This window comes from Protopterus annectens, chromosome 12.part0 (assembly GCF_019279795.1).
Source record: "Protopterus annectens isolate FY-2018-M chromosome 12.part0, PAN1.0, whole genome shotgun sequence".
Classification (NCBI taxonomy): Eukaryota; Metazoa; Chordata; order Ceratodontiformes; family Protopteridae; genus Protopterus; species Protopterus annectens.
Window position 1 is genome coordinate 232,882,670 of NC_056746.1, and position 14,370 is coordinate 232,897,039.

Sequence of the window (14,370 nt, forward strand, 5' to 3'; positions counted from 1 at the left end):
TACCCCACCATGGATCCTGCCTCTAATGCCTCTTCTACTGACTCAGCACAACTTCAAAACTCTTCAGTCAGCTGAAAACACTCAGTCTAGCCGCATGGAAGATTCCTTAAAATCACAACAGACCCTACTCTCCAAGGAGGTACAGGATGTCATTTTGGAGGCCAGAAGACCTTCTACTAGAAAAGCCTACTCCGCCAAATGGAAACGGTTTTGTGCTTGGAATGAGAAAAAGGGCCAGAACCCTGGGATATTGAATTTACCTCAAATATTACAGTACCTAGCTGAGATGCTAAGCAGTGGACTTTCATTCTCTTCCATCAAAATCCATGCCTCAGCCATTTCTGCAGAGTACAACACTGATCCTCCTTTATTCTCTCGCCCCCTCTTAAGACAGTTCCTCAGAGGGGCTAAGAATATTAAACCCTCAAGGAAACAACCAGTGCCTGCCTGGGATCTCACTTTCATTCTAGAGAAACTGACTTTGCCTCCTTTCGAGCCAGCTGCCTCATCAGAACTACAATATTTGTCGTGGAAAACAGCCTTCCTGCTGGCTATCACCTCAGCTCGCAGGGTTTCTGAACTACAAGCCCTCATGGCTGTGCAACCTTTCATCATTTCCCATCAGGACAGAGTTTCCTTACAAACCAACCCTTCTTTTATGACAAAGGTAGTATCCAGGGTAGCCTTGAATCAGGCTATCCACTTACCTACCTTTTACCCCAATCCTCAAAACAAAGGGGAGAGGCTACTACATTCTTTGGACATTCACAGGCAACTACGCTATTATTTGGACAGAACAAAGCCTTTCAGAAAATCTGAGCAACTCTTTGTGTCCTATTTCCAAACAGACAATCTCAAAGTGGATAGCCCACTGCATACGCTTTTGTTACTCTCTTCATGGTAAAACTGTACCTACAGGCATAAGGTCGCACTCCACTAGGGCCACAGCTACCTCTGCAGCTTTCCTCAGGGGGGTTCCTACCAAAGATATTTTGGAAGCTGCCACTTGGAGTTCTGTGCATACTTTCTCCAAGCACTATCACCTGCCTTTATACTCCAAATCTAGAGCAGGTTTTGCCACTGCAGTTTTGCAGGGCATCCTAGCTCCTCCTAGTTCCACCTAGTGCCTACCACCCTTATTTTAGCTTTGGGATTCTACCCATCTGTTATGACTGCAGCTGTATGCATGATGAACATAGTACAGTTTTGTACCTACCATAAATGTAGATGTTTGAGTGCTAATACAGCTGCAGTCCAAGTTTCCCTCCCTCCTTCCCCTCTGGAACAGGCCTAATGGCTATAACACCTCCTCATACAACCTGATTGGGATATTCTTTTATGGTGTATTTGCTTGCAACTACTGTTTTGTGATTATACTGCATTGCATTATTGCATAAATTTATGTATTGCCTTCCTTCTGGGGGCACCTAACATCTGGGGCAAGAAAAACTGAAGAAAATAGTGTCTGCTGGTTCTTTTATACCCCTGTCGCATTGACGTCAGGGAAGAAGCGACGATAACCGACGCTGGACCTAGACTTTGGAATTCGGCCGACCGAGGACCCGCCTGACGGCAGGACAACCCATCTGTTTTGACTGCAGCTGTATTTGCACTCTAACATCTACATTTATGGTAGGTACAAAACTGTACTTTCTGCAGGGCCTCATAGCCGCACCTAATCCTATTTAGCTCCAGTCTCCCAACCTTAGCTTTGGGATTCAACCCATTTGTAATGACTGCAACAGTGAAACACGATTAACATTGTGCAGTTGTGTACCGACCATAAATGTAGATGTTAGAGGGTATTCACTGTTGCAGTGCAGGTTACCCTCCCACCATCCCCCTTATCTTTGCTGGACCTTATCTGTACTTCTCTATTCTATACAACCTATGTGGTGTATTTGCTTGTAGATGAAGGAAACCTTTACCTTGGTGCATGCATGCTTTATTGACATATTTTTAGCCTACCCTTTTGGGGGCAGCTGACATCTGGGGCAAGAAAAACTGAAGAAAATGGCGTCTGCTGCATCTTTTGTATCCTTGGCGCACTGACGTCAGGGAGGAGGCGACAGCAGCCGACGCCGGACCTAGACTTTGGAATTCAGGCCAACTGCAGGTAGCCTGCCAGCAGGATAACCCAATTGTAATGACTGCAACAGTGAATACACTCGAACATCTACATTTATGGTAGGTACACAACTGTACTTTATCAGACTTCCAGTATTCTTTCCAAATTTCTCAAAGGAGAATATTTGTTACACCTGTTGGGTTTTCGTAGACATAGACAGTTAATGTTTCTATCATCACAGAACCAAAAATTTGAGGAAATCCGACAAATTATTTTCTTTTTCTGAATCAAAATTAGGCAAGCCAGTTTCTAAAGTGGCTTTTGCCAAATGATTGCCTGATTTGTATTTTTTTTTTGTGTACAAAAAAGTGGGTTTAACTTTACCAAAACTAGCAAAAATCCATTCCACCAGATTTATAGCAAGTTGTCTAGAACTTCCTTGGATGATATTTGTGCAGCTGCAACTGAGCTAACCCTCGTACCATTGTTCTTCATTACAAATTGTATCTGGTCTTTAGGGGCAGAGCTGACTTTGGCTCAGCTGTGCTCAGGAAGATTCTTCCTTCCTTAGTCCTTCCAGGAGTTAAGGTTGCTGTTTTTCATTCTTTGTCAACTTCCCTCCTGCTTACCCCCCCCGCTTTACTCTTGGAAAGATCAAGGGATGCTTTAGGAACCACTCTTCCTTTGAGTCCCCTATTCTGATATTTCATTATTTATTTCTGTGTAGGACTAGGGGCAGCAAACGAGATCCAAGGTTTGTAAGGTGATGAGGGCATTAAGCGTTAGCTTGTGTTCCATGAGCTGGAAGAAGTGGCTAAATTGGATCTGAACCCAACAGCTGAGAAAGAATGAAAATGGACAACACAAATGGAACATTATGGTGAGTACATAACTTTTTTTTTTTCCCCATTTTTATTCTGGATTTCAGCACCTTACAGTCTGCAGATTTGGTAAACCCTTTTCTGGGTGATCAGGCTTGAGATCCTCTAAAATTCAACAGTCCCTCTTGGTTGGGGGTTACTGGATGTCCCTTTTCCCCCTCCTCCTTTGTACCCTTAAGTGATGGCCACACAGAGTAAGCAAGTGTTGCTTTTTCGGTTGCACAGAATATTTCAGTGTTGGATGTGGTGGTTAAAACTTTGCTGGAGAATAACCTTTTGTATTCCTGTTCCCGAGTGTCATTGAATCCCAGTAACACCACCCAGAGCTCTCTGGTAGTGTCACTGTAGTAGGTGTTTTTGTGGTTGCAGTCCCTGGATGTGGTCATAGTCCCCTATGACTCCAGAGCAGAGGACTGCTTCTTGAGCACCAAGCTGGAAATTCACCAGTGCTAGTTATTCATTTTCTTAGAGGGCCCTGGAATTTATTATGGTTTGGTAACCTGGGAAAGAGGAATCACAGGCTCCTGTCTTGGTTCCTAGTATTGGCTACAGCAATCTTCATTGCAGTGGACTGAGGGGCCCATGGCTGTATAGCCATTGTGCACTTAGAACTCCACCTTGGATCTAAAAAAATATATATTTTTCACTCTTTCTGAACCATTTTAACGCCTCAAAATGACGGAGTGGTGTTGTAGAACTTTAATGTTTTTCCCCACAAATGGCTGCCAGTGGTGCTTAACATGTCAACATGATCTTGTTTTTCTTCAACTTTTTCTTTTCACTGTAAACCATTTCAATGCTAGACATAAGGAAGTAGTGGTGTATTCCCATCCCATTGACATGTAATGGGATTAGTGTCAGTCACTTTTCATCCTGCATACCTTCTGTAACTGGACTGTTTTTTTTTTTTTTTTTTCTCCCCCTGGAGTGACTCTCTCTCATTTATGCTTGCCTCAGAGCCCATTTTACACCATACTAAAGAGTTGTATAGCTGCAACTAAAAAATTAGATTGCAGGCCTTAAATTAGATTGCAGGCCTTAAGTTCACATTTTTACAAACATACTTCACATATATTGCTATACATCATGTAACTGAAGCAACATTACATAAATTATTCAGTCTTTGCCCTTGTTTAATAAAGATTTTTTTTTTTTTTTTTTTTTTAAACAATTACTTATGACATAGGCGGTCATACATATAAGACTCCCTCTTATCCAGATGTTCTTCATCTCACATTGCTGCAGTCCTTACATATGGGTAGTCCGCTGTCCTCGGTCGGCCCGAATACCAAAGTATTAGGCTGACGTCGGTCATGGGCGCTCAGATCTGACATCAGAGCGTCAGGGTATAAAAGCGCATGACCGACGTCATATCCTCAGTCTTTTTTGCCGCATGGTCCGATGCAGAAGCAGCGTTGCAAGTGCCGTTCGGCGTTCTGAAATTTTCGTATTCTGAGTTTCAGACCGAAACCAAGTTGGGCTAAGTACCCCGTTGGGGAATATTTTTGTTTTTTCTTGCCTCAGTTAATTCCGGATGTCAGAAAAAGTGAATAATTGTATTTCTTATGGGAAACAGATACCGCATAGGGATTATCACTCTCTTTGTATTCCTTGTTTGAGACCTGAGCACGACGTAGTCGGGTGTCGGTTTTGTGCTAGGTTTAATAAGCGCACCATAAAACGAAGGTTAGATTGCGCTAGGCTAGTCTTTGGTAAGCGGTGTAATTATAATATGCCGTCGGATCCTCTGACGCCCGCTTCCACGAAGCGCAAAGACAAATCTTTGAAACCCAGACAGGATGAGTCGTCCGTTCCGGACGCCGGTCCTTTAGAAGCTACGGTGGGACCTGTGGATCCGGCCGAAGTTTCTGTTGAGTCTCAGGGGGAAACTTTGATTTTGCAAGATGTGGCCTCACAGGAGTCAGGTCAGGCTGAAGGGGCCTCTCAGGTTACTGTTCTCCCTTCCATACCTAAGGTGGTTAGGCCTTCTCCTACTGTTTCTAAGGCTCCTTCTAAGGGCAGGACTGTTTTGCCTTCCTCTGGTGTCAGTCCTAGTACTGCAGGGTCTGTGCCTAAAAAGCACATGCTTAAAATGGCGGAAGATTTGATTACTTTAATTAGAGGTTCTATGCCCCCTCCTGATAAGAGGCCTAGGGTGGAGCCAGAGTTGGAAAGTTTGGATCAGGCCTCAGATGACTCAGAGTCTTCTGCTGAAGACATTCAAGATTTTCCTCCTTATTCTGATTCTGATGCAGAGGATTCCACTCCTTCTGCTTCTCCTCCAGAGGATTTTTCATTTTCAGAAACTCTACATTCCATGAGGGAGCATTTTATGTGGGAAGGTCAGGATTTCTCTGATTCACGGAAGAGGCTTAGGGAATTCTTGTTTTTACCACAGCATAGACCCTTGGCTATACCTCCTGTTTTGGATGTTGTTCAAGATGTTTTCTCGGAGGCTTCCCTTAATCCAGATTCTCTGCCTCCTGCCAGTTAAACCGGACAGGTATTACAGGGTGCCTGAGGCTCATAAATACCTGTATAAGAGTCCTAGGGCAGACCCAGAAACTATTAGCCAGGGGCCTAAGGGTGTCAGAGCCTCTATTGTAAAGAATCCGGTTCCTCTAGATAAGGAGGCTAGAGCTTTGGATAGATGGGGTAAAAAGGTGTATACCTCTTCTACTTTAGCAATGAGGGCTTTAAATTGCCAGTTTCATATGTTGAAGTATCAGAATTTCCTCCTTACTCAGCTAAAATCTAAAGTGGATGCTTTGGCAGAGGGCATAGAGTGTAAAGAATTGCAGGATTTGGTACATGTCTCTGAACAGGTGGGTAAGCATTCTTTGCAGTGTGGTTTTGATGCTTTACAGGCTTCTTCTAGGGTGGCTGCCACTGGTTCAGTTCTTCGCAGGCACGCCTGGCTTAAGGATCAGAATTTGTCAGAGCATGTTAAAGCTAGAATTTTGGATGCTCCTTTACAGTCTGAAGTTTTGTTTGGTCCCCCTGTGGAGTCGGTCTTGAAGAAAATGGAAGACGAGGCTAAGTCTATGCAGACTGTTAAAGATTTTTTGCAGGTGCAACCTCCAAAGTTTAGTAGAAATTGGCCTACTAAGGGGTGGGCGTACCCTTCTGCTGATTCTCAGTCTAGGGGTAGATCTAGATGTGGTAGGGGCAGAGCTCAGAGTACCTTCAGACCTAGAACATGGAGTTCGCCTGCACATTCTGCAGGTGAGGGCAGGGGCCAGTCCTTTCGTAAACAGGCCCAATGACCTGCATTTTCAGCTGCCAGATTCTTCTTGCCTGGCAGCTCCTTTGGGAGGAAAGTTAGCGCTCTTCAAGCAAAACTGGCTTTTAGTCACCCAGGACAAATGGGTATTGGACATTATAAACCGAGGCTACAAGTTCTATTTCCATACTTTGCCTCCTTTCAAAGGCATGCCAGACGTTCCTCCTCAGCAAAGGATAGAGGCTCACAAGCAGATTTCTTTACTTCTTCAAATGGGAGCTATACAGCCGGTCCCTCTGTCAGAAGTGGGCCTAGGATTTTATTCTTGCCTGTTTCTAGTACCAAAGAAAGGGAACACGTGGAGACCGATTTTGGATTTATCTATCCTCAACACTTATCTGGACATTCCAAAGTTCAAAATGTTGACGTTACAACAGCTTTTACCTCTGTTGGGAAAAGATCACTGGATGGTAACTCTGGATCTCAAAGAGGCTTATCTTCATGTTCCTATCAGGCCCTGTTGCAGGAGGTACCTGCGTTTTCGGGCTGGAACTTTACATTATCAGTTCTCTGCATTGCCCTTTGGCTTATCTACTGCGCCCAGGGTGTTCACAAAGGTTCTGGCTCCAGTGATAGCCTTCTTCAGGTTAAGAGGAATACAAATTTATCCTTATTTGGACGATTGCCTGATTCTTGCTCAAGACAAGGACGAACTTCTTCATCATTTACAGTATGTGATGGCAGTGTTAAGGTGCCTAGGGTATTCTGTGAACGAAACAAAGTCCAGTCTAGTACCCTCTCAGGACATGTGCTTTCTGGGTGTGAGACTGAATACAGCTTCCCAGATGGCTTTTTTGACCCCGGACAAACAAAAGAACCTTACTCTTTACTTCCATCAAATGTCTCTACGGTCCAGGCTGACTGCAAGGACAGTCCTTCAAGCCTTGGGGTTCATGGCATCTTGTATCCTGGTGCTTCCCAATGCCAAACTGCATATGAGGAAGCTTCAATGGTATCTCAAAAATGTATGGGCACAACACTGCCAAGATCTAGACACTGTCATTCAAATAATACCTTGCATTCAAAAGGAATTTTTGTGGTGGGCTCAGGAATGTCACCTAAACAAGGGACTCTCTGTGACCCGACCAGAGGCGAGTCAGATTCTAACGACAGATGCCTCGGACAAGGCTTGGGAGCACACCTCAATGGAAAATGGGTTCAAGACACGTGGCCTGCCAGACTTCAACATTTGCATATCAACTTGAAGGAGATGTTAGCAGTCCAATTTGCATTGATGGCTTTCAAGGATTTACTTCACCCAGGGCAGGTGTTGATTCAAACAGACAACACAACTGTCATGTGGTACATCAACAAGCAAGGGGGAACCCATTCGTACCCTCTTTGCAGGCAAGCGATGATTTTGTGGGAGACTGCTCTCAGTTTACACCTTAATCTTCAGGCAAGGTTTCTACCAGGAGCACAGAACTCCTTAGCAGATGTGTTGAGCAGACAGATAGTGGATCCCCACGAGTGGAGATTGGATCCTCATGTATTTCAAAAGTTGACAGCGTTATGGGGAACTCCAGACATAGATCTGTTCGCTTCTCCACTAAATTACCAGTTGCCAAAGTTTTGCACAAAAATGTTTCATCCCACAGCTTGGAAGGTGGATGCTCTATCATTCAGTTGGAGCAATCTTCATGTCTATGCCTTTCCACCTCTGCCAATCCTCCCCAAGGTACTCTTGAAGGCCAGACAAGCCATCCATGATTCTGATAGCGCCGGATTGGCCTTGACAGCACTGGTACCCACTACTGAGGAGTCTAGTACGGGAGCCTCCATGGCCTTTGCCTTTGATTCCGCACCTTTTGTCTCAGGAGGGCAATCACTTCCTCAATGTCAGAATTCAGTCTCTGCATCTAACAGCCTGGCATATTCTGTTTTAGACCCTGGAGGGTCTCAGCTTCCACAACAAATTTTGAATGTTATTTTGGAGGCCAGAAGGCCTAGTACAAGGAAAGTTTACGCTGATAAATGGAGGAGGTTTTTTATTTGGAGCAAAGCGAAGGACTTTGATGTTTCCAAGCCTGATTTAAGTGTTTCTCTTCAATATCTTACTGATTTATTGGACAAGGGTTTGTCTTTCTCCTCTATAAAGGTTCATGCTGCAGCCATTTCTGCTCACTATGACTGTGACCCTCCATTATTCTCTCATCCTTTGTTTAAGCAATTTCTTAGAGGGGCAAAGAACATAAGACCCCCACGTAGAGCTCCTACTCCTGCTTGGGATCTCAATTTTGGGTTGGAAAAACTTACTCTACAACCTTTTGAGCCTGCAGCTACTGCCGAGTTAAAGTATTTGTCATGGAAGACTGCTTTTTTGTTGGCCATTACCTCTGCTAGAAGGGTTTCTGAATTACAGGCCCTTATGGCAGTAGAACCTTTCTTAATTTTTCATAAGGATAGGGTATCTTTGCGTACTAATCCTTCCTTTATGCCTAAAGTGGTTTCTAGTGTGGCCTTGAACCAAACTATTCATTTGCCTACTTTTTATGCAAACCCCCAAAATAAAGGGGAGAAGATTTTGCACACTTTGGATATTCACAGGCAGTTGCGTTATTATTTGAGCAGAACTAAGGGGTTCAGGCAGTCTCAGCAGTTGTTTGTTTCTTTTGCTTTGGGTTCTCAGGGAAAGCCTGTTTCAAAACAAACTATTTCTAAATGGATTGGTTTTTGTATTGCTTTCTGTTATTCCCATCATGGTAAGGAGATTCCGGCTGGAATCAGACCTCATTCCACTAGAGCTACTGCCACTTCTACAGCCTTTCTAAGGGGGGTAGCTACTAAAGATATTTTGGAAGCAGCTACTTGGAGTTCAGTGCATACTTTTTCTAAACATTACCACCTTCCTCTTTATTCTAAGTCTAGGGCTGGATTTGCCACTGCAATATTACAGGGCATTTTGGCAGCTCCTAATGCTTTTTGAGTTTGCCATCCTCCCTTTACCTCTGCTTTGGGATTCTACCCATATGTAAGGACTGCAGCAATGTGAGATGAAGAACATAGTACAGTTTTGTACCTACCATAAATGTAGATGTTCGAAGATCCACATTGCTGCAGTCCAATTTACCCTCCCTCCTTCCCCACTGTAGTTTGGAATGGTTGTTTGGTTTAGGTGGTGGTGGTTGTTGGTGCATGTTTTTGGGAGGTATTCTGTTTTTGGCTGTGGCCCTTCTTTTTAGGGCCTTCTGACATCTGGGGCAAGAAAAGACTGAGGATATGACGTCGGTCGTGCGCTTTTATACCCTGACGCTCTGATGTCAGATCTGAGCGCCCATGACCGACGTCAGCCTAATACTTTGGTATTCGGGCCGACCGAGGACAGCGGACTACCCATATGTAAGGACTGCAGCAATGTGGATCTTCGAACATCTACATTTATGGTAGGTACAAAACTGTACTTTTCTCTTTAACTGGCCATCAAAGTTCTGCTATAGCAGTAGCAACAGACAACAGAAAAGAACACTTCCATCTCCACTGGGCAGTTTGGAACATCTTGGCTTATTTTAATCTTAACTTGCAGTTTTTATTTTATATATTGCAAGTTTGTTTTTGTGTCCATATTTTAAGATTAAAACGACTACTGAAGTTTTATAAAAAGTGAGCTTTCATTTTGAAGTCCAATCCTTTGTACTGGATGCGAGTGTGGTTTGTCATAGAAAATCTAATGGAAAATAAAAGTTCTACTTTTGGTATCAGAAAAGGTGGATTGAGGAAAGAAACCAGTACAACTGGACACATCCCTTTATGAAGTGATGTCCTGCAAAGTGATCACCTTTGTAAATACAGCTACAGGGTAATACAGGAAAGCAAGGAACGGTGGATGTTCTTCGTGTTTCACTGTTGCAGTCATCACATTTGGGTTATCTGCCTGCAGGTAACCCTCAGCCAGCCTGAATACCAGAGTCTTTGGATTTCTGCGTCTGATGCTGTTGCTTCTTCCTTGATGTCAGGTCGTCAGGGGTATAAAACATGCAGCCGATGCCATTACATCAGTCTTTCTTGCTGTGCGGTGCCCGAAGCAGAAGCAGTTAGCAATTGCCGGTCGGCCGACTCCTCTGAAATTTTCGTTTTAGAGTTTCAGACCCGAAGTCTTCAAAAAAGCTAAGTACCCCATTGGGGATCCTTTTTCTTGCTCTAACCGATGTCAGTAAACGTTACCAATTGCCTTGCCTGTGGAAAGCAAATACCTCCTAGAGATTTTCATTCTTTCTGCATCCCCTGTTTAGGCCCAGACCATGACGTCCCTCGTTGTTTTTGTGCGATGTTCAACGCCCAAACTATTCGTCTTCGGGCTATTTTTGCAACCAATTACTTTGGTACTCTATCTGTGTACTCCGAAATGGCTTCGTTAAGCCATTCGACTACTGATCTTTTGAAAAAAAAGTAAGGATAAAGACAGAGACAGACCGCATACAACGTTTCCGTTAAGCTAGTCGCTAGTCCGACTAGCTTCTCAGTGAGGTGTTTTCGCAGTCCTTTATACCTGCTACTTCAGATTCGCAGGCCTCTACTGAGACCCATTCAGAGTCCAGTATGCCGCAAGATGCTTCTACGACTATGAAACCTGTGGATGTCTCTACTTTAGATGTGTCTGAAGCCACTGTGCAGGCACCGGCCTGATTAACAAAGTCTTGGGTCCTGCGTTGGTTGCTGTCCCTTCTTCCATGACGTCAGGTCGTCAGGGGTATAAAACATGCAGCAGATGCCATTACATCAGTCTTTCTTGCTGCGCGGTGCCTGAAGCAGAAGCAGTTCGCAAGTGCCGGTCGGCCGACTCCTGAAATTTTCGTTTTCAGAACCAAAGTCTTCTACTAAAACCTAATTGTAACCAGAAAAATCTGCAAAACGCCAATAACTAGTCCACCAAGAGAAAATTTATTGCACCAACAACAACGAGATAAGCGCTTTCGTTATTCATCCCCCTCATACTAAGAGAAATATTGTTAAGGGTCAGATGGTGAGGGTGGTGAGAATGTGCTCTGAGGTAGGCTTGGTGGAAAAGGAAATACAAACTGTTATGAATATGTTTTTAAACCGTGGCTATCCCCTGGATTTTGTTAAGAAGATTAAAGATGAGGTTTTGGCCTTATGGAATGTTAGGTACATTCCTTTATTAGGTATAGGTTTGGATTCTGCTGCCAATACTTCCAGTGCAAACAAAGATTTTTCACAGGCTATGGTTATTACCTACGGTGAAACTGCCAAAGAAGTAAAGAAAATTATTTCCAATAATTGGTCTATGTTAAAATGTAACAATGAGCTTTTCAAGTTCATTGGACAAGAGCCCATTTTTACCTATAGAGTAGATAATAATTTGAAGTATATTTTAGATTATAAACATGAGTCAAAACTAATTAATAATAACAAAAAAGTAGGCACCCACGAGTGTGGCTGCTGTGAGTTTTGCTCTTTTATTAATGAATATCTTAATTTTAAGTTAGGTCCTTTTGGCATTCAGGTGAAATTTGTATATGGTTCTTGCATTTCCACTGGTTTAGTCTATTCGCAAAGCTTGCCCATGTTATTATGTGGGCAAAACAGAAAGGAGGTTAAACCGCAGGATTTACGAGCATTGTTATTGCATTAACAAAAAATATGTAAAAAATGCCCTTAGCAAACACATTATTGATCATCCCAGTCACAGTTTTGTTTTTGGGATCCTGAAAATTGTGATGGTGGACCATAGAGGGGGTGACTGGAAAAATAAATTGCTCAGGGCAGAGACTAAATGGCAATTCAGATTGAATGCAGAGGTACATCCTGGGTTAAATGAGGCTATAAGTATTAAACCTGAACTCGGGTATAGAGCCTGTGATCTTTGAGTTCTTCAATATATATATATATGTATATATATATATATTTTCTTCAGGGTTTATCTGTATAACTCATTATGCAGGTTATTATGCATGTTGTCACATATGTTTTATTATACCTTCAATGTTTTTTATAGGATTTTGTTAGCATTTTACGTAATATCATGTTTATTATTCATTATTCATGTGTTTAATGTCACATGGTTAGGGTCATGACTATAAATGTAAGTGTTTATGAGTGTTTCAATAGATCTGTTGAAGTTTGTATGACGAAAGCGCTTATCTCGTTGTTGTTGGTGCAATAAATTTTCTCTTGGTGGACTAGTTATTTATTAGTTACTTGTGGTGTTGCTGCATTTGGCATTTTGGTTTCCTAAAAGCTAATTGTATTACTTGTGGGAAGCAAATACCTCATACGGATTTTCATTTGTACTGTATTCCTTGCCTAGGCCCTGACCACAACGTGCCTTGCTGTCGGTTTTGTGTTAAATTTAATCAACGCACTATTAAACGTCTGTATATTTTTGCTTCTAAATATTTTGGCTCTGGATTTAACTATCCAGAAATGTAGTCTGTTAGCAATCTGACTACCGGAATGCCTAAAAAATGGAAAGAAAAAGACCGTTGAGGTCCGAAACCAATGACGAAGCTTCTAAGCCAGTCGCCAGAATGTCGGTACTCAGTGAGGTACTTTCGCAGCCCCTGATACCCGCTACTTTAGATTCGCAGGCCTCTACTGATACCCATTCGAAGTCTGGTATGCTGCGAGATGCTTTAAGTATTGAACCCGCGGATGTCTCTACCTTAGATGGATCCGGAGCCGCTGAGCAGGCACCGGCTTCTGAGGGTGTTTTCAGGCCTAAAGATTTGTATATTAAACCGATGCCATCTTCGAAGCTAAGGCCAAAATCTACTTCTGTATCTAAAAAAAATGACGCTGGGGCCACATGTACAGGCCCCAATGCCTAAAACACAAAATGATCAAAAATGGCTGAGGATTTAATTACATTTATCAGGGGTACCCATCCCCCTCCTGCTAAGAGGCCTAGGCAAGGCACTGACTATGAATCTTCAGATCAGGTTTCTATTTCTTCTGATTCCTCTTATGATCAGGAATTGTCTATTCCCACTTATGAGGACTGATGCAGAAGATTCCATCCCTTCTGCTTCTCCTCCTGAGGATTTTTCTTTTGGAGAAACTTTGCGTACCTTCAAGGAAAACTTTCACTGGGAGAGTCAGGATTTCTCGGAATCTAAAAAGATACTTGGGGATTTCCTTCTTCCTCAGCATAGGCCTTTGGCTATACCTCCTGATGTTCATCGTGTTTCTCTGTTGCAGTCATGACTGTAGGGTTCTCCCCTGCTGGCAGGCAGCCCCCAGGTCGGCCAGAATCCCAAAGTCTGGGTCCGGTGTCTGCTGTTCAACCATGCTCCCTGACGTCAGAGCGCCAGGAGTACAAAGTTGGCAGCCAACGCCATCTTCTCCTGTCTTTCTTGCCGTGCGGTGATAGCAGTTCGCATTTGCCGGTCGGCGGACTCCTGACGAAATTTTCCTGATATACTTCGGTCCGAAGACTTTCTTCTCCACTCAAAGCTAAGTTTAAGTACCCCGTTGGGGAAACTATTTTCTTGCTCCACTCCGATGTCAGAAAAAGTTCATAATTGTATTTCATGTGGGAAGCAAATACCTCATAAGGATTTTCGTTCTTACTGTATTCCTTGCTTGGGCCCTGACCACGACGTAGCTAGTTGTCGGTTTTGTGCTAGACTCAATCAAAGTACAATTAAGCGAAGGTGCGATTTTGCTTTTCATTACTTCGGTAGGCGCTATAACTACAAAATGTCATCTGATACGGTCCCGGCTACCGGAGTTCATAAATGTCGCAAGGATAAAGACAGGCCTCCGAGGTCCAAATCTGATGATAGTGCACAAGCGGAGCCAGCTTCAGGTTCGGCCGTCATCAGTGCGGTGCTTTTGCAGCCCCTGTCGTCGGCCATTTCAGAACAGACGGCCGAAACGGACTCTCATGAGGAGCCAACCAGGCCTTTAAATATTTCTGTTGCAGGACCTTCGGACAGTGCTCCTTTGGATGGGTCCGGAGCCGCTGTGCAGGTACCGGCTTCCGAAGGGGTTTTCAGGCCTACTCAGCTACTAATAAAGGCAAAGCCAAAGGCAAAGACTCCTTCAAAATCAAAGACCTCTACACAGGCTTCTTCTGAACCGGCTCCCAAGTCACAGAAACAGTTACTCAAGATGGCGGAGGATTTTACTTACTATGATTAGGGGTTCTCATCCCCCTCCAGACAAAAGGCCAAGGCAGG

General features: G+C 43.5%; 1 protein-coding gene across 1 annotated transcript in view; it reads left to right on the top strand.

The window, feature by feature from the left end:
- JPT2 (Jupiter microtubule associated homolog 2) overlaps nt 1-14,370 on the top strand; it is a 198,697-nt gene that overhangs the window by 103,014 nt on the left and 81,313 nt on the right. The window lies entirely within an intron of this gene.